Genomic DNA, 19,669 nt, shown 5'->3' on the forward strand with positions numbered 1-19,669 from the left:
GGGATTAGGTCAAAAATCATTAAATTTGGAAGATTTAAGTGAATTGTTGTGTAATTTGATGTAGAATGATATTAATCAATCATAGAAAACGTTTAGATGTTGATTCCTAACGAATTTGGGGCCTGGGTAGTGAAATTGGATGACTGAGATGAGAGAAACAGAGCTGCGACAGAACCCTGTTCTGTCATCGCTTGCCATTGCGAGCGATTCAGATCGCCATTGCGAGTAAACCCCAACTCGCCATTGCGAGTAACCTTGCTCGCCGTTGCGAGCTTCCCTGTTCAGCTCGCCATTGCGAGTGTTTTTGTGCGCCGTTGCGAGCTCCCCTGTTCAGCTCGCCATTGCGAGTAAACCCCGACTCGCCATTGCGAGTAACTTTGCTCGCCGTTGCGAGCTTCCCTATTCAGCTCGCCATTGCGAGTGTTTTTGTGCGCCGTCGCGAGCTCCCCTGTTGAGCTCGTCGTTGCGAGTAGAGTAGCTCGCCATTGCGAGCTAGTGCAGTGCAGACCTGCTGTTTTGCGAAATTATGTCCTTTCGCCCGTTTCTTTGATGAATTAGCTTATGATGTTTACATTAATGATGATGCTGTTAAATATGATGTTCCAGTGATGCTGTTTTGATGTAATGAGTCCTTGTGAATATTTGTTAATTAATTTAACATTAAAAATGAAGTTGTTGCATTTAGAGTTGAGTTGTTGCATAGTCAGCGATGGGGGCTTAACGCCTGACAGGTTCCTTATGACCTTAACGATGGGGGCTTAATGCCCGACAGGTCCAAATATGACCTTAGCGATGGGGGCTTAATGTTCTGGTGGTACCACATGCATGTTGAAGTTGTCTAAGTTGTTGTTGAAGTTGTTGTTGCATTGTAGAGTCATCATAACTTATAATAAATGATGAATGATGTGATGATGTTGTTGTCTTGCCGTTGTTGTTGCTGTCCTAACATTAATAAATGATATAAATGATGAGTTATAAGAATGAATATGTTGCTTTTGGTAACTAAGAAGTTGTTGACTACTTAGCTTTGTTAAATGATGTTAAAATGATGATATTAACGTTAGATATATGTTGTTGGTTATCTTTTTATGAATTATTATTTGTTAATTAATGAATGTGAAATCTCACCCCTTCTGCTTGAAAATGTTGCCCTTCGTATGGGTAACTTGCAGGTAACCAGGACTAGCTGTGTTCGTGAGTAGACTCCTCACATTGTGTCCAGGATGCTCTGATACGTAACAGGATGGGGATTGTCTGATGTTTGTTTTTCCTTGTTACGTATTTTATTTTAATAATGTTGAAGTATTTTGTGAAGACTAATTTAAATGTTAAGTTGTGGCCTTTTAATGCCAAGAATTTTATGAGACGATGTAAACTAAATTCTGCTGCATTTGGTTATTGAATTTTATAAAGACAGGTTGCTTAAATAAATTGTATTTCCTATTATTATATTTGTTGGAAGTGATGTATTGAAGTATGTGATGCTCCGTTATGTTGATAAACTTTGATAATTTTTATGAAATTTTTAAGTTGGGAAAACGAGGTGTTACAATTGGTATCAGAGCAGGTCGGTCCGTCCGGCCAAGTAGAGAGTCGAGTTGTGTCTTTTAGCAGTTGGAATACCCTTATTATGTTATTTTAATTCTTGTGTGTTGCGCAGAGTAGAGACCTGGAGGCTGCAAACCTTATCTGTTATAAGAGGACTAGAATGGCTGGAAGAAATGATGTTGTGATTGCTGCTGCTTTGGAAGCTGTAGCCTAAGCTGTGGGACAACATCCGAATGTTGGTGCTGGTGTTAATGCTGATGTGAGAATGTTGGAGACCTTTCTGAGGAATCATCCTCCTACTTTCAAAGGAAGGTACGACCCTGATGGAGCACAGACGTGGCTCAAAGAGGTTGAAAGAATTTTCAGAGTTATGCAATGTACTGATGATCAGAAGGTGCGTTTTGGTACGCACATGCTGGCCGAGGAAGCTGATGACTGGTGGGTGAGCATTCAACCTACCCTAGAGCAGAATGATGCGGTTATTACTTGGGCTGTGTTTAGGGAAGAGTTCCTAAACAGATATTTTCCTGAAGATGTTCACGGAAGGAAAGAGATCGAGTTCCTTAAGCTGAAGCAAGGTAACATGTCGGTGACAGAGTATGCAGCGAAGTTTGTGGAGCTGGCTCAGTTCTATCCACATTATACCGGAGATAATGCTTAGTTTTCTAAGTGTATCAAGTTTGAGAATGGTTTGCGTGCTGATATTAAGCGAGCCATTGGTTACCAACAAATCCGTGACTTTTCTGCTTTTGTGAGCAGATGTAGAATCTATCAAGATGATTCAAAGGCTCATTATAAGATTATGACTGAGAGGAGGGGTAAGCAGCAACAGAATCGTGGGAAGCCTTATAGTGCTCCAGCTGATAAGGGCAAGAAAAGGGTGAATGATGAGGGAAGACCTAAGAAGAATGGGACTTCAGCTGGGATTGTTTGTTTCAAATATGGAGAAAAAGGTCACAATAGTAATGCTTGTGGTGCTAATGAGGAAAAAGGGTGCTTCCGTTGTGGCGTTAAGGGGCATACGGTTTCAGAATGCAAGCACGACGACATTATTTGTTTCGATTGTGGTGGAAAGGGGCACATTTCTGCTCAGTGTACTGAACCAAAGAAGGCCCCGGCCAAGGGTAAAGTGTTTGCTTTAGCTGGTACTCAAACAGCTAGTGAGGACCGTTTGATCAGAGGTACTTGTTTTATTAATAATATTCCTTTAATAGCTATCATAGATACTGGTGCCACGCATTGTTTTATTGCTACTGATTGTGCTTCGAGTTTGAGTCTTGATGTGTCGCCAATGAATGGAGAGATGGTTGTCGAAACCCCATCTAATGGTTCGATAACTACCTCTCGAGTATGTTTGAGTTGTCCTTTGTCTATGTTTGGTAGAAATTTTGCTATGGATCTAATTTGTTTGCCATTGAAAGGAATGGATGTAATTCTTGGTATGAATTGGTTAGAGTATAATTACGCTCACATAAATTGTTTCAACAAGACGATACGATTTTCTTCTCCAGAAGAGGAGGCGGAGACCGAATTTATAACTACTAAGCAGTTGAAGCAGCTGATGCTTGATGGAAGTCAATTGTTTTCTTTAATGGCGTCATTGTCCATTGAGAACCAGGCGAAGATTGATAAGTTGCACGTTGTGTGTGAATTTCCAGAAGTATTTCCTGATGAAATTTCTGACGTGCCGCCAGAGAGAGAAGTTGAATTTACTATTGATCTTGTTCCAGGAACGAAGCCTGTGTCTATGACGCCCTATCGTATGTCAGCTTCAGAGTTAGCAGAATTAAAGAAGCAGTTAGAAGAATTGTTAGACAAGAAGTTTATAAGACCAAGTGTATCACCTTGGGGAGCACCAGTGTTGCTAGTAAAGAAGAAGGATGGAAGTATGAGATTGTGCATTGACTATCGTCAATTGAACAAAGTAACGATAAAGAATAGATACCCCCTCCCCAGAATTGATGATTTGATGGATCAGCTAGTGGGTGCACGTGTATTTAGCAAAATTGACTTGAGGTCAGGTTATCATCAGATTAAAGTGAAGGATGAAGATATTCAGAAGACGGCCTTTAGGACGCGTTACGGACATTATGAATATTCTGTAATGTCGTTCGGAGTATCTAACGCACCAGGTGTGTTTATGGAGTACATGAATCGCATTTTTCATGACTATTTGGATCGTTTCGTGGTTGTATTCATAGATGATATTTTGATATATTCGAAGTCTGAAGAAGAGCATGCTGAACATTTGAAGATCGTCCTGCAAGTATTGAAATAAAAGAAGTTATATGCCAAGTTATCTAAATGTGAATTCTGGTTGAAAGAAGTAAGTTTTCTTGGCCATATTATCTCTAGTAGTGGTATTGCAGTAGACCCATCCAAAGTTGATGCAGTATCAAGATGGGAGACTCCAAAGTCAGTTACCGAAGTTAGAAGCTTTTTGGGGCTAGCAGGTTATTACCGAAGATTTATAGAAGGATTTTCTAAGTTAGCACTTCCGTTAACACAGTTGACGTGTAAAGGCAAAACCTTTGTGTGGGATGTTCAGTGTGAGAACAATTTTAATGAGTTGAAGAAACGTTTGACGACGGCTCCAATTTTAATTTTGCCAAAACCTGATGAACCTTTTGTGGTGTATTGTGATGCGTCCAAGTTGGGCTTAGGTGGTGTGCTTATGCAAGATGGCAAGGTAGTGGCTTATGCTTCGAGACAATTGAGGATACATGAGAAGAACTATCCTACACATGATTTAGAGTTGGCTGCTGTGGTTTTTGTGTTGAAAATTTGGAGACACTATTTGTACGGTTCCAGATTTGAGGTGTTTAGTGATCATAAAAGTCTGAAATATTTATTTGATCAAAAGGAGTTGAACATGAGGCAGAGGAGATGGCTCGAGTTACTGAAAGACTATGATTTTGGGTTGAATTATCATCCTGGAAAAGCTAATGTTGTTGCAGATGCATTGAGTAGGAAGACTTTACACTTGTCGGCGATGATGGTTAAAGAGATGGAATTGCTTGAACAGTTCAGAGACATGAGTTTGGTTTGTGAAGTGTCGCCAAAGAGTATGAAGTTGGGGATGTTGAAGATCAACAATGAATTTCTGGATAGTATCAGAGAGGCACAGAAAGTAGATGTGAAGTTGGTAGATTTAATGGTTGCAAGCGATCCAGCTGTAGACAGTGACTTTAAGGTTGATGAGCAAGGAGTGTTGAGGTTTCGAGGAAGAATTTGTATTCCTGATAATGATGAGATGAAGAAGACGATCCTTGAAGAAGGCCATAGAAGCAGTTTGAGTATTCATCCAGGAGCTGCTAAAATGTATCAAGATTTGAAGAAAATGTTTTGGTGGTCTGGTTTGAAGCGCGACGTGGCACAATTTGTGTATGCATGTTTGACTTGTCAGAAGTCGAAAGTTGAGCATCAGAAACCTGCTGGGTTATTGACACCGCTAGAGATTCCGGAATGGAAATGGGATAGTGTATCCATGGATTTTGTGACGAGTTTGCCGAATACCAACAAAGGGAACGATGCAATTTAGGTGATCGTAGATAGATTGACGAAGTCGGCTCATTTCATTCCGATTAATATTACTTTTCCTGTATCCCAGTTAGCAGAGATTTATATTAGAGATGTCGTGAAGCTACATGGTGTCCCATCGAGTATTGTGTCGGATAGAGATCTGAGGTTTACGTCGAGGTTCTGGAAGAGTTTGCATGAGGCTTTGGGTACTAATTTGAAGTTGAGTTCAGCGTACCACCCGCAGACAGATGGACAGTCGGAAAGGACAATTCAGTCGCTGGAAGATTTATTGAGGGTTTGTGTGCTTGAGCAAGGTGGAACTTGGGATAGTTATCTACCTCTGATAGAGTTCACTTACAACAACAGTCACCATGCTAGTATTGGAATGGCACCTTTCGAGGCTTTGTATGGTCGAAGGTGTAGGACTCCGTTGTGTTGGTTTGAAACATGTGAGAGTGTGGTATTGGGACCAGAAATTGTCCAACAGACTACCGAGAAGGTAAAGTTAATTAGAGAAAAGATGAAAGAGTCACAGGATAGGCAGAAAAGTTATCATGATAAGCGCAGAAAGGATCTTGAGTTCCAAGAAGGAGACCATGTGTTTTTGAGAGTCACTCCGGTGACGTGTTGGACGTGCATTGAAGTCAAAGAAGTTGACTCCGAGATTTATTGGTCCGTATCAGATTTCAAAAAGGATTGGAACGGTTGCTTATAGGGTGGGTTTGCCACCACATCTTTCGAACTTGCATGATGTGTTCCATGTATCGCAACTTCGGAAGTATGTGCCTGATCCATCCCATGTGATTCCAAGAGATGATGTGCAAGTAAGGGACAACCTTACCATCGAGACCTTACCAGTAAGGATAGAAGATCGTGAAGTGAAGAGGCTGAGAGGCAAGTAAATATCTCTTGTGAAAGTAGTTTGGGAAGGAGCAGCTGGTGAAAGTTTGACGTGGGAATTGGAGAGTAAGATGCGAGAATCTTACCCAGAGTTGTTTGAACAAGGTACATTTACGAGGACGTAAATATTCTAAGTGGGGTAGAGTTGTAACGCCCACTTTTTCATAATTATTATTTGAGTGATTTATGGCTTTTTATTAGAATATTATTATTATTATATTTATATTGGTGGAATATATGTTAATAGTTAATAAATAAGTATTATTCTTAAGTGGGGGAGAAATATTGTTATTAGTAGAAATAATTAATTATTAAGGGAAGGAGTAAGTTTGTGGTGAGAAGAGCAATTAGGGAAAGAATAAAGTTTGTAAGTGAGAAAGAAAAATTAGAACGCGTACAACTAAGAAAAGAGGAGAGAAAGAAGAGAAGTCAGAGAGAACTCTAAAGAACGAAGAACGCGGATGTTGGATTTCAGAAAGATAATCTAAGGTAAGGGTGAGACTAACTCTCGTTATTAACAAGTTTTGATTCATAGGAAGTGGTCAATTGTTGTAGGTTTAAGGGATTAGGATTAGGTCAAAAATCGTTAAATTTGGAAGATTTAAGTGAATTGTTGTGTAATTTGATGTAGAATGATGTTAATCAATCATAGAAAACGTTTAGATGTTGATTCCTAACGAATTTGGGGCCTGGGTAGTGAAATTGGATGACTGAGATGAGAGAAACAGAGCTGCGACAGAACGCTGTTCTGTCATCGCTCGCCATTGCAAGCGATTCAGCTCGCCATTGCGAGTAAACCCCAACTCGCCATTGCGAGTAACCTTGCTCGCCGTTGCGAGCTTCCCTGTTCAGCTCGCCATTGCGAGTGTTTTTGTGCGCCGTTGCAAGCTCCCCTGTTCAGCTCGCCATTGCGAGTAAACCCCGACTCGCCATTGCGAGTAACTTTGCTCGTCGTTGCGAGCTTCCCTGTTCAGCTCGCCATTGCGAGTGTTTTTGTGCGCCGGTGCGAGCTCCCCTGTTGAGCTCGTCGTTGCGAGTAGAGTAGCTCGCCATTGCAAGCTAGTGCAGTGCAGACCTGCTGTTTTGCGAAATTGTGTCCTTTCGCACGTTTCTTTGATGAATTAGCTTCTGATGTTTACATTAATGATGATGCTGTTAAATATGATGTTCCAGTGATGCTGTTTTGATGTAATGAGTCCTTGTGAATATTTGTTAATTAATTTAACATTAAAAATGAAGTTGTTGCATTTAGAGTTGAGTTGTTGGATAGTCAGCGATGGGGGCTTAACGCCTGACAGGTTCTTTATGACCTTAGCGATGGGGGCTTAATGCCCGACAGGTCCAAATATGACCTTAGCGATGGGGGCTTAATGCCCTGGTGGTACCACATGCATGTTGAAGTTGTCTAAGTTGTTGTTGAAGTTATTGTTGCATTGTAGAGTCATCATAACTTATAATAAATGATGAATGATGTGATGATGTTGCTGTCTTGCCGTTGTTGTTGATGTCCTAACATTAATAAATGATATAAATGATGAGTTATAAGAATGAATATGTTGCGTTTGGTAACTAAGAAGTTGTTGACTACTTAGCTTTGTTAAATGATGTTAAAATGATGATATTAACGTTAGATATATGTTGTTGGTTATCTTTTTATGAATTATTATTTGTTAATTAATGAATGTGAAATCTCACCCCTTCTGCTTGAAAATGTTGCCCATCGTATGGGTAACTTGCAGGTAACCAGGACTAGCTGTGTTCGTGAGGTGAGTAGACTCCTCACATTGTGTCTAGGATGCTCTGATACGTAACGGGATGGGGATTGTCTGATGTTTGTTTTTCCTTGTTACGTATTTTATTTTAATAATGTTGAAGTATTTTGTGAAGACTAATTTAAATGTTAAGTTGTGGCCTTTTAATGCCAAGAATTTTATGAGACGATGTAAACTAAATTCCGCTGCATTTGGTTATTGAATTTTATAAAGACAGGTTGCTTAAATAAATAGTATTTCCTATTATTATATTTGTTGGAAGTGATGTATTGAAGTATGTGATGCTCCGTTATGTTGATAAACTCTGATAATTTTTATGAAATTTTTAAGTTGGGAAAACGGGGTGTTACATTGGCCACTTTGATCTAAAATATCAAAGGTATAATTTCATCAAGATTGGAAGTCTATATCTCCCACACTCTTTGAGAAGGAAATAGTTTTGTTGATTTTCATGCTAAGCTAGGTGTTTCTTATAGCATAAACTACACGAGTCATCCTTTCCTATCTCGCCCTTCCAGACCTACTCATCACAAACTTTATGGAAACCTAGTTCCATAGAGTGTAGTTCTCTTTTTCTTTTTATTGTTGTTTTTCCTTTCGTATCTTTAGCCTTTGTGACAAAAAAACACACACAATATGTTGTAGCCATTGTGAGTTTTGACAAATACTGTCATTTTTCATCGATGTGTATGTGGTATATATTTTATGTTGAAAGATAATGTGGAAGAGATAGAAACACACTTGCTGAATGAAGACGAAGTAGAAACAAGCAAGGTCTTAATAACTTGCAGCACAAGTTACTGATTTGTATAGTTGTTTGAACTTGTAACTAACTTGCTTGGCTGTCAAATAGTTAGTTACTATATGGTGTAACCTAGTACACAGTAGCTTATGATATAACTTCAGTTACAAAGACTATATAAGGTTGTTGTATCTTGCATTTCAAGTCAATGAAAAATATCATTCATTTTACACAATTTTACTCTCTTTTCATCAATCTTCATCTTCTCAAATCACCATGAAGAAAAGCATTGTTCACATCTAGTTGGTGCAGATGTCAATTGTGAATGGATGCAATAGCAAGAAGTGTTCTCACTGTAGTTAGTTTTGCCACTGGTGAGAATGTATCAAAGAAGTCAAGGCCCTCTATTTGATTATAGTCTTTAGCCACTAAGGTTGTGTGGATACAAGAAGATCAACCACTGGTTTATGTTTCTTTCTGGGTTCTTCACTCATATCTTGGAAAGCAAAGAAGCAGCCAACTATCTCTAGGTCCTCTTCAGAAGCTGAATATATGGCTCTATCAATGGCAACATGTGAACTTCAATGGATATCATATTTGTTGAAGGATCTTAACATCAACTGTGTTAAGCAGCCAGTTCTTTATTGTGACAGTCAGAGTGCTATCCACATAGCATCAAATCCAGTTTTCCATGAGAGAACAAAACATCTTGAGATTGACTGTCATTTGATCAGAGAGAAATTGCATAAGGGTGTTCTCAAGCTTCTACCTATTTCAACCAATGAGCAGCTGGCAGACTTCTTAACCAAAGCACTTCCACCTACAAAGTTTAACTCTTTCATATGCAAGCTGGGAATGATCAATATATATCATGTTCCAGCTTGTGGGAGGCTGTTGAAAGATAATGTGGAAGAGATAGAAACACACTTGCTAAATGAAGAAGAAGTAGAAACAAGCAAGGTCTCAATAACTTGCAGCACAAGTTACTGATTTGTATAGTTGTTTGAACTTGTAACTAACTTGCTTAGCTGTCAAATAGTTAGTTACTATATGGTGTAAGCTAGTACACAGTAGCTTATGATATAACTTCAGTTACAAAGACTACACAATTTTACTCTCTTTCTTTCTCTTTTTTCATCAATCTTAATCTTCTCAATATTTTACATTGAAGTTGAGTTGATGAGTGTTTTAAATACCACTTTACTAAATTTATGAAGACGTGTGATTTATCTTGATAAATGTTAATTCATCTGGTGTGTATTTGCATGAGCATAATGTTGATGCATTCTTTGTCAATCAAAATTTTACATGAATGGCATATTGTTTTCAATAAATATAGTATTGTAAAGAAACAATTTGTTTCACTTATCCTGTCTGGTGTGCAGAAGAAGAAAAAAAAGGTAGTTTTGTTGTAAATTACATCTTTTATTTTTCTTTTCTAAATGGTAATATTAAAATATGGGTTGGGCAGGTTCATCGAGCTAATTCATAGTTCATTAATGATCTATTGTGAATTTCGTCGGCTCATGTAATTCATGGGTTAGTCCAATCCAGATTATTTAGATGTATTGGGCCACTCGAGTTGTGGCGCTATTTCATCCTTCCCGATACACGTACTTCCTTGTCACGGTCGTATTCCTTGTCACCGGCATATTATGTCGTCACCAATCGTGAGTCGTGACTGTTGTGGCTAGGATCAAATTTCGGGATTGAGTTATTTCAGATTAAGTAAGTGTTTTGGAAGGAGACAACAAATGTGATTTTGAGTTATTTTGTCTTTTATTATGTCCACCGTCAGATTCATCCAATGGCTAATATTAAGAGAAGGAGAGAGAAGGAGACAATTTTGAAGGAGAGGATCCAATTCCTTAATTTTTTTTCCACAAGATAATATAAGCTTACGTATTTGAAGGGTTTATGCACAGTTGCAAAAACAAGATTGCTTAAAAAAATAAAAATAAATAAAAGGTGCATTTGATTTGATAAAAAATAATTGATTGAACAAATTTTTTGATTTAAAAATTGGTTGTGGGACTAGACAAAACAAGTAATAAACACCGGGACAAAAACGATAATTCTTGTCCCTCACTAAACCACGCAACAACTTTTTGTCCAAATTATAAACTATCAAAAATACCAAAATACTACTTTTATTTTTCAACATAAAAATCTTTTTTTTTTCCTCCAATTTTATCCATTATTTATTGCTTTACGAATCAAACATAAAAAAGGGTTGGCACTCGAAAAATAACTTAACATAAAAATCTTTTTTTTTCCTCCAATTTTGCATTGAAGATGCTAAGAGAGAGAAAAAGGAAGAGAGAGAAAAAACAATAGAGAGAGAAAAAGGAAGAGAGAGAAAAAGAATCCATCATGACAATAGAGAAGAGAAAAGTAAGGTTGTCATGAAAGTTGTCTTTCATGAAAGTTGTCATGAAAGTTGTCTTTCATGACAACCTTACTTTTCTCTTCTCTTATTGGTCAAAAACAATAGAGAGAGAAAAAGGAAGAGAGAGAAAAAGAATATCATTTGAGTATGAAAGAGAAAGTTGTCAAAAAAGTTGTCACAAATGGTTGTACAAATATCATTTCTCTAACCACAATAAACCAATTAGTGATACTATTGTTCAACAATGAAAAGCCATTTGAGAAAATTATTAACACGAAACTATTTTGATGAGATATCATTATTAATCAACGACCGAAAAATCTAGAATTTTTTCATTGCTGCAAAGGTGGATATGGATGTCAAAGGGAAGAACCGAGAGGAAAGAAAAAGAATAGTGACAAATCTAGAGTTTTGTAATTATATATACAAAACTTTCCTCTCAAAAGAACTATACAACTTTATTATCAAAGGACAAATAAAAAATAAAGGAGTGTTATTTAAATAATCATTTGGTTGACAATTTATAAGACAACTATAATTTAAAAAGAAAAAGTAAGTATTTTCATGAAAATCAAAACAATAGAGAGGTAAATTAAAAAATAATACGAGTATAAGAGAAAAAGTTATCAAAAAATGGATGTTCAAATATCATTTCTCTAAAAAATATTCTAACTTAAAATTCGTTTGATAGAGGAGAATCTATATCATGTGTTCCACTAATTTTCCGACAGAAATTAGTCTCTATTAAACAATATAGGAAATTTCGTATCAATAACGTAAAAAAAAAATAAAAATAAATCTAACTTAACCTTGGTGAAAACCTATCAAACTCTCTCATCATATCCTTTATATCTAATGGTTGCAAACATGCCAACCCTAATTCTAAAACCCTAAACCTAAAAAAATGGCTCCAAAAATTTGAAATTTAAATCCCACATTTTCAGCATTGGAAAACCATGATAATTACTATGCACACTACTCAAAACGCGTTTCCTCTTTCCAAGCTCACGCGTTTCTTCTTTTTCCTCTTATCATCATCACAACTGCCAACCCTCTCCCCCCATCCATCGGCAGCGGCGACCACCACCAAACCTCTCCCTCAATCCACCGATGTGCTTCCAACACTGCTTTCTCTCTTCCACACGCTTACTCTCCCTCTGTCCACCACCGCCTTCCCTCACGCTTTCTCTCTTCACCCCTATCTCTCTCTCACGAATCAGAAATCAACTAAAACCTTCCCCCATCTCACCACTCCTCTATGTCGTGAAATTTTGATTCGAATGCTTCTCCGCCGGATTCAGTGGTGGGTGCGGATTCAAGGAATCATTTTTTGATGAATGCATGCCATGGCTAAGGTTTCCTCCATTTCCTAATCATTTTTCTGCTGTTAACGTTTATCTTGAATCGCAAAGGTTCTGTTCCGTTTGATGAACAAATTGCAGGTGAATCTTCATTTCGCTCAGGTTCGTGGAGGTTTAGGACGAGGATTTCGAATGTTTTGTGCAGGAAAATTGATGTCGGGATTTCGTCGAATTCGAGAATGTCAGGTGTGGATTTGAATTGAATTGTGTGGCCTCTTCAGTTCATCTCTCTATCTCTGTATTCAACACTGATTTTTTTTTCATCAATGACCTCTTTCTCTGTATTCTCTGGTTTTGTCTGTTCTTTTTGATTTGTTTTTTCTTTCTTTTCAGATCTTATACATTCCTCATTAGATTGATAAATTGTTTGCGGCTGTCTTTGTAAAAACAGGTTTGTTTCTTTTTGTTTTCAAAATCTTCAATGTGCATCTTTGGATATTTGAATTATTATTGATTTTATTGTTTTCAATGGTCTGATTTTCTCCCTTTGGTTTATTCTTCTCGGTGCTGTTGGTTATTGCATATTGTGGTTGTTTGTGCAAAACTTAACTATGCTAATTTTGTATTTAACTTGAGTTGATGCCTTAATAGAGTTAATAGTAATCCATGATAAGCTACTTTGAGAAATGTCAGAGCTTTTAGATCATTACATATGAATCTCATTTAAGAACGTGTGTCAATTAGTTCTTTTTGTTGAAGTCTATTTTGACTCATTGCTGCTACATTGATGTGAGAATTGATTACATATTCCGTGCGAAAGATTTGTTTTGGTAATTAAGCGCTTTGATTTGGTCATGTTGTGTGCTCTGATTTGATATGTGATGGCTGATTCAAAGTGCATCGACAAATTTTTTCATGACTATTTCTACGCCTTTCATTGCATTGTTTTGGTTTTGGCAAGGGTCTTTGCTGCTGCAGTTTCTATGTATGCTTTGTGTGCATATAGTGCATCTACCATTTTGTCAAATTTAATATCAATTACACGTCATTCCCTTTTAAGAAAGCCACTTTTCATTCTAAGTGTCTGATAGATCTTTTTTATTCTTATTCCCTTTCACTCATTTTATCAAATTTAGGTAGACTTTTTTGTAGTTATTGTGTTTGATTTCTATAGAATTTAAATTTCTAATTCAATACACAATAGGAGCTATTTTAAAACTCAAGTGTTCATATAAAAGTTTGCAGTTAAAGAGCTCTAAGAATGGACATTAACTGGCTTCTAAACATCTTAATGAATAAAAAATCTGTTCACTTTCAAACTATTAGGTTGTTGATTATCTACTCTTTCAATGCTTATGACTCTCAATTCCCCACTTTATCGTTGGTGTAGTCCTCTTCATTTACATTCGTGGGGAAACTACAATCATACATGCTTTGCTTCTCATAAATTTCTTCAATTTCTTTTTTCATTGAACTATTTTGGAATGTAGTGCATTACTAATGTGTTAGGATTCATTCATATTCATATTGCTCTTTGCTTTTAAAGATATGAATCCCCTAAAAGTTTTGAAAGTGTGCATCTGTTTTATATCTGTCCTAATTCACCAAAAAATTGAAAAAGTCTTTTTGTTTTCTTTTGTTCAATATCTATTTATGGACAGTCCTGTTTCTACATCAATATGGCAGCAACACGGGTGTTTGGGCTGGTTTTAGGCACTACAATTGGTGCTCTAGATATAAATATCAGGACGATTTTACTAAATGATGGAAAGGAACCATAGACTAAAACACTTTGGTTGTTTTTGTTGCAGTTTACAATGTTCAAGTGCAAAGGTCTTGGTTGCAAGTTAGGAAACTGTGATAACAAGAATGAATCAGAGATTGGGGAATTTGACATAAAGATGTGTGAATATAGTTCTTCAATATTCAATTTAAATTTTCTGAAAAAGTTATCCTATGATTCTAACCTCCTGCAGATGGTCATAGATTTGAGTTATCCAAGTATTTATATGCGGTAATGCTATATAGTACGATAGGTTTACCCAGCAAAACTCACGAATGCTCACTTCTCCAAATTTTAAGGAAAAAAAAAACTGATTTAGTATTCGTAGAAAAAAGAAAAAATTGAGTTAGGTCATGTTCTATATTCCATTTGACATATGGCTGTTTATTAATTTCAGTTTATAAATTGTGGCGAAAACAACCAATGCACTCCATAGCCTGAGTGGTACGTTTATAGTCCATTAGTTCATGTTCTATATTCCATTTGACATATGGCTGTTTATTAATTTCAGTTTATAAATTGTTTGAACATATGCAGCTGACTTCGATTGGTTATTAACTCTCAGCAACGACGGTCTTTTTCAATTTTCTCAATTAAAGTGGCATACTTTCGTTGTTGAATTCAATCCAAAGGAGGTATCTTTATGTATTTGATTGATTTTCTTTGTAATTGATGACATAAGTAAGTTCTCATATTTTTCATCCCTTTCTCATATATAACAAAATTATTTAGTTTTTCCAACATTGTTGATTAAGACTTTGGGGTCGAATTTGAGACGTATTGTGTTCTTTAATGATCCTGCCTACAATCAATTTAAAGTCCTAATTGAGAAGATAAACGGAAGATTATGCTTCAGTGCTGGATGGCTTGAACTCCATAATGTTTATGACTTACGAGATAGTGGTTCTGTAACTTTGATCAACGTTCAACCAGCTCGATTCGTCATCCAAGTGAAGGATCATTATGGTGAGGAGGTGTGTATCCAAAACATTCTCTGCCGTTGTTTCAAAGATTGAACCGACTTAAATTAAATTTCCAAGGCTTGATCACTGATAAATATGGCAATTTAATTAATACATCGAAGGTTGGCGTTCCTGTCATGCTTCTGCGCAATTTAAATAATCACTGACTTTAATTTCCAAGGCTTGATCACTGATAAAGTTGAAGGTTGGCGTTCCTGTCATGCTTCTGCGCAATTTAGACGCTACAGCTGGTCTATGCAACGGTACTCGATTAATAATAACGAAGATGAGCAGATATGTGTTTGAGGGCAAAGTAATCATAGGCAGCAACATTGGAGATATAGTTTATATACCGAGATTGTCGTTGAGTCCATCGGATACAAGAATTCCATTCAAGTTTCAGCGTTGACAGTTCCCTATATCAGTTTCATTTGCAATGACGATCAACAAAAGTCAAGGGCAATCATTGAAACAAGTTGGAATATACCTTCCCCAACCGGTTTTTTCCCACGGCCAACTATATGTTGCGGTGTCTAGAGTTACATCAAGAAACGGATTGAAGATATTATTGACGGATGAAGATGGCAATTGTATGAGCACTACATCAAATGTGGTGTATAAAGAAGTCTTCCGCAATTTATAATGATGCATCAACGCTGTTGGTGTCCTACGATAAATTTACACATAAACAGGTAGCTGCTTAACTAATAATTCACAGAAATTTACATTGTTTTGTTTTCATCGCAGTGGTTGCAGCTGATGTATTAAGTTGTTTGTGCGTTTGTCCAGGGCATTATTACTATGAATGAGAATATAGAGGCTGTTAGTTTTTGGCTGACAAATATGAGATCGTACTTATAATCTTAAAGGCAATGGAATGCATTCTACTGTCATGCAAGTTGCTGTTGTGATAAAGGTAAATAATGAAATATTATAATAAAGCATCTAAATGATTATTTAGTTATGTTCCTGTACACACCCTAACCAGTGTTCACATTTAAATCATTTGCCTGTATTGCAGGTGATAATTGACTTCATTTTAGTCATAGCTTTGGAAGGTATTTTTTGGTGATAAATTGATGCTGGTTTTTTCATGCCATTACAATTGCAACATTGTCCCCGCTGTTTAAGTTTTAGCTATCTTTTTCATGTTGTTTAAATATGTCGTCGGCCGTTGCATGTTCACAATTGTCCAGGACTCGGTGGATTTGGAGGCAAGCCTTCAGTTGATTTTATGTACACTGATGAACTTGCTATATGTTGCAATTTTATATGGATATCTATATTAATATATGTTACTATATGTGAAGCTCTTTGTAATTTCGTCAGTGCAAAGTAACTGATTTAACTTGTGTCAATTTTCTTGAATGCTAATTCACCTTGCTTTCAGATCAATTCTATTTCTTCCAAATCGTTTTGTAACAGACACATGTTTGGGATTTATTAATTGCCGTTGAAGGTTATTGACGTTGTTATATTTATTTACGGTACTTCCACAATAAATTACGTTACAAATACCGTGGCGTAGTCAACCAAATGTTACCCGCATCTACTAACATTTATTCATCAAATTAACCACACTAATTCAACTATATTACCACATTGACAATTTTACATTGATTCAAGTTACATTTTTAACTTTATCTGACCCGTGCGGGAGCACGGGTAGACGTCTAGTAACTAACACATCACTATCCATTAAATATTTTCCTTACTACTAGTACTAGTTAGTACATCGTTTTCATCACTTTTGCATGTCAAACAAGAAGGCATGAGATAGAAAATGGTGTTTGACTAGTGATGGTATTGGTAGGTGTTACTTGGCGTGTATATATGATCGTTGATCGATCGATTTACTGCGTGACGTTTATGACATTGACGCAGATACTGTGGTGGTCCATCTTGGTAGGACAGACTTTATACCATATTATGATGGATTCGATATTTTTCCAGTTTCCACATCAAATAATAGTTTTTCCATTCCAATAATAGTTAGCCACGTACTAGTATGAATAACAAAGAATTACTAGTCAACATAAATATGTGTCGGGTTAATGTGACGTTGTTGGGTTGGGTCGAACAAAGAAAAAGATAGAGGCAGAGACTGAGACGTTTGATCTAATGATCATATCTGTCTCTGACCTCACCGTCCTCATTTTTTGACTCTATGCCCTTTTTTTTCTTCAATGCATTATGCAATGTAACGCCATTAATAGTCACCGGCTCACCCCTTATAAAAAACATGTTAAAGGAACAAAGGTATGATAATGGATTAAATATAAAAGAGAAAATACCAAGGTTTCTTAGAGAGTAAGAATTTGATAAATCATATTGGTTTAGTAATTCAGTTTAGTTAGAGTTAGAGTTAGTTTTATCTTTTAATAGTTTGTTAATAAACTTGCACTAGAAGTAACTATCTCAAGTTACTTGCATGTGAAGTAATGAGTTTGTTAGGAGTTTGTTTCAATTTTTGTTACATTACTTGATGTATAAATACTTCACAGCCTTTGTACATATGATTAGTTCATTCAATCAATAATATTTTCACAAGTTTATCTCTCTCTCTCTCTTCCTTCAACAACAAGAAACCCTAGAAACCCTAACCCTAATTTCTTCAAATCTGCACATAGTTCTTGTGATTTTCATTCAATCTTTATGCGTTGTTCCATCAAATTGGTATAGCAGAGCCTGGTTCGTTCATTGTTGTTAGAGAATTCGCGAAGAATGGCAACTCATAACAGCAATATCCCTGCGCATCTACCAATCTTTGAAGGCAAGAATTTTGATCAATGGAGCGTAAAGATGAAGGTGATTTTCAGATATCAGGATGTTCTGGAAATTGTGAATGAAGGTATTGCACCAATTGCAGCGAATGCAACTGATGTTCAACAAACAGCACATAGAGATTTGAAGAAGAAAGATGGGAAAGCTATGTTCTTGATGCACCAGAGTGTAAGTGATGAGATCTTTGAGAAGATCATGCACTATGGTAGCACGAAAGAGACATTGGATGCATTAGAGAAACTGTATTCTGGTGATGGGAAGTTAAAGAAGGTGAGGCTTCAAGCGTTGAGAAGACAGTATGAAGTATTGACAATGGAAGAAGAAGAATCTGTGAGTCAATACTTTGATAGGGTAATCAATCTCACAAATCAGATGACAAGGAATGGTGAGACATTCACTGATGTGATGAAGGTGGAGAAGGTTCTCAGAACACTAACATCAAGGTTTGATCACATTGTAGTGGCTCTGGAGGAATCTAAAGATCTGGATTCTATGAAGATAGAGGAACTACAAGCTAGTCTTGAAGCACATGAGTTGAGGCTGATTGAAAGGAATAAAGAAAGAGGGAAGAGCGTATCATCTGATCAAGCTTTGCAAGCTCAGTATGAGAAGAGAGGAAAGTCCAAGAAAGGGAAGAAATCCTGGAACAATCAAGCTCATAAGGATGGTGAAGGTTCTAGTAAGAATCAAGAAAAGGATGATGCAAAGTCTGATCAGAAGAAGAAAAAGAAAGATAAGAAAGAGATTCAATGTTATAATTGTCAGAAGTGGGGACATTATGCATCTGAATGCAGATCAAAGAGAGTTCCAAGGAACAAGGATGAAGCTCAGTTTGCTCAGAATAAGGATTCAGATTCTGATGAAGTACTCTTGATGGCAACAATCAAAGAGGAAGAAGAAAGAAGTAATGAATGGTATTTGGACACTAGGTGTTCAACTCATATGACAGGCAGGAAATCTTGGTTCACTGAATTAGATGATTCAGTAAACAGGAAGATAAGATTTGCATATAATAGCATAGTTTGTGCAGCTGGTATTGGGAAAGTACTGATTCATAGAAAGGATGGCGAGAGAGCTTGCATCACTGATGTGTTGTATGTACCAGACATGAGGAGCAATCTCATAAGTATTGGTCAGTTATTGGAGAAAGGATACTCTATGAAGATGGAGGCACAAATCATGAAGGTACTTGATAGCAAGAACAGGTTGATTTTGAAAGCTCCTCTATCAAAACAAAGGACTTTCAAAATTAACATTAGTGTTATTGAAGATAAGTGTCTGCTGTCAGAAGTCAAAGGTGAAAATTGGCTATGGCATCAAAGGTATGGGCATATCAACTTCAGGGACTTGAATATGCTTAGTGACAAGAAGTTGGTGTTGGGTTTGCCAAAGATAAAGCTGCCTGATGAAGTTTGTGAGAAATGTTGCACTGGAAAGCAAGCCAGAAATTCTTACAAATCAGAAGTACCATTCAATGCAACAAGAAAACTTGAGGTAATTCATTCTGATGTTTGTGGACCCTTTGAAGTGAATTCAGTAGGAGGAAATAGATACTTTGTGACATTCATAGATGAATTTACCAAAAAGTTATGGATTTACTTGTTGGTTAAGAAAAGTGATGTGCTCAGTGTGTTTAAGAAGTTCAGATTGCTTATTCAAAATGAAAGTAGTGAAGTAATAAGCAGATTAAGAACAGATGGAGGAGGTGAGTATACATCCACTGAGTTCAATGATTTTTGCTCATCAAATGGCATAAATCATGAAGTAACTGCACCCTATACACCTCAACACAATGGATCTCAGAGAGGAAGAATAGAACATTGGTGAATATGATAAGGAGCATGCTGAAGCAAAAGCAGATGCCTCATTATCTGTGGGGAGAAGCAGCTGCTACTGCAGCATATCTCATCAATAGAAGCCCCACAAAGAAGCTGCAAGACAAAACACCAGAGGAAGCATGGTGTGG

General features: G+C 36.8%; 2 long non-coding RNA genes across 3 annotated transcripts; both read left to right on the forward strand.

Moving 5' to 3' along the window:
* The first annotated feature begins 12,279 nt into the window (after positions 1-12,279).
* Positions 12,280-14,658, forward strand: LOC146919760 (uncharacterized). Of its 2 annotated transcripts, XR_015011601.1 has the most exons (4): positions 12,280-12,420; positions 12,568-12,625; positions 14,355-14,401; positions 14,495-14,658. It is a non-coding gene; the product is annotated as an uncharacterized LOC146919760 (long non-coding RNA). The 2 variants fall into 2 exon arrangements; XR_015011600.1 differs by lacking the exons at positions 12,280-12,420; positions 12,568-12,625 and having other exon boundaries at positions 14,261-14,401.
* A 442-nt stretch (positions 14,659-15,100) lies between these two features.
* On the forward strand, positions 15,101-16,314 carry LOC146919761 (uncharacterized). Its single transcript, XR_015011599.1, has 3 exons — positions 15,101-15,611; positions 15,709-15,835; positions 15,941-16,314. It is a non-coding gene; the product is annotated as an uncharacterized LOC146919761 (long non-coding RNA).
* The last annotated feature ends 3,355 nt before the right edge of the window (positions 16,315-19,669 follow it).

The sequence above is a fragment of the Medicago sativa genome, chromosome 5 (assembly GCF_051527215.1).
Source record: "Medicago sativa cultivar Bolivia chromosome 5, Bolivia_mono, whole genome shotgun sequence".
Lineage (NCBI taxonomy): Eukaryota > Viridiplantae > Streptophyta > Magnoliopsida > Fabales > Fabaceae > Medicago > Medicago sativa.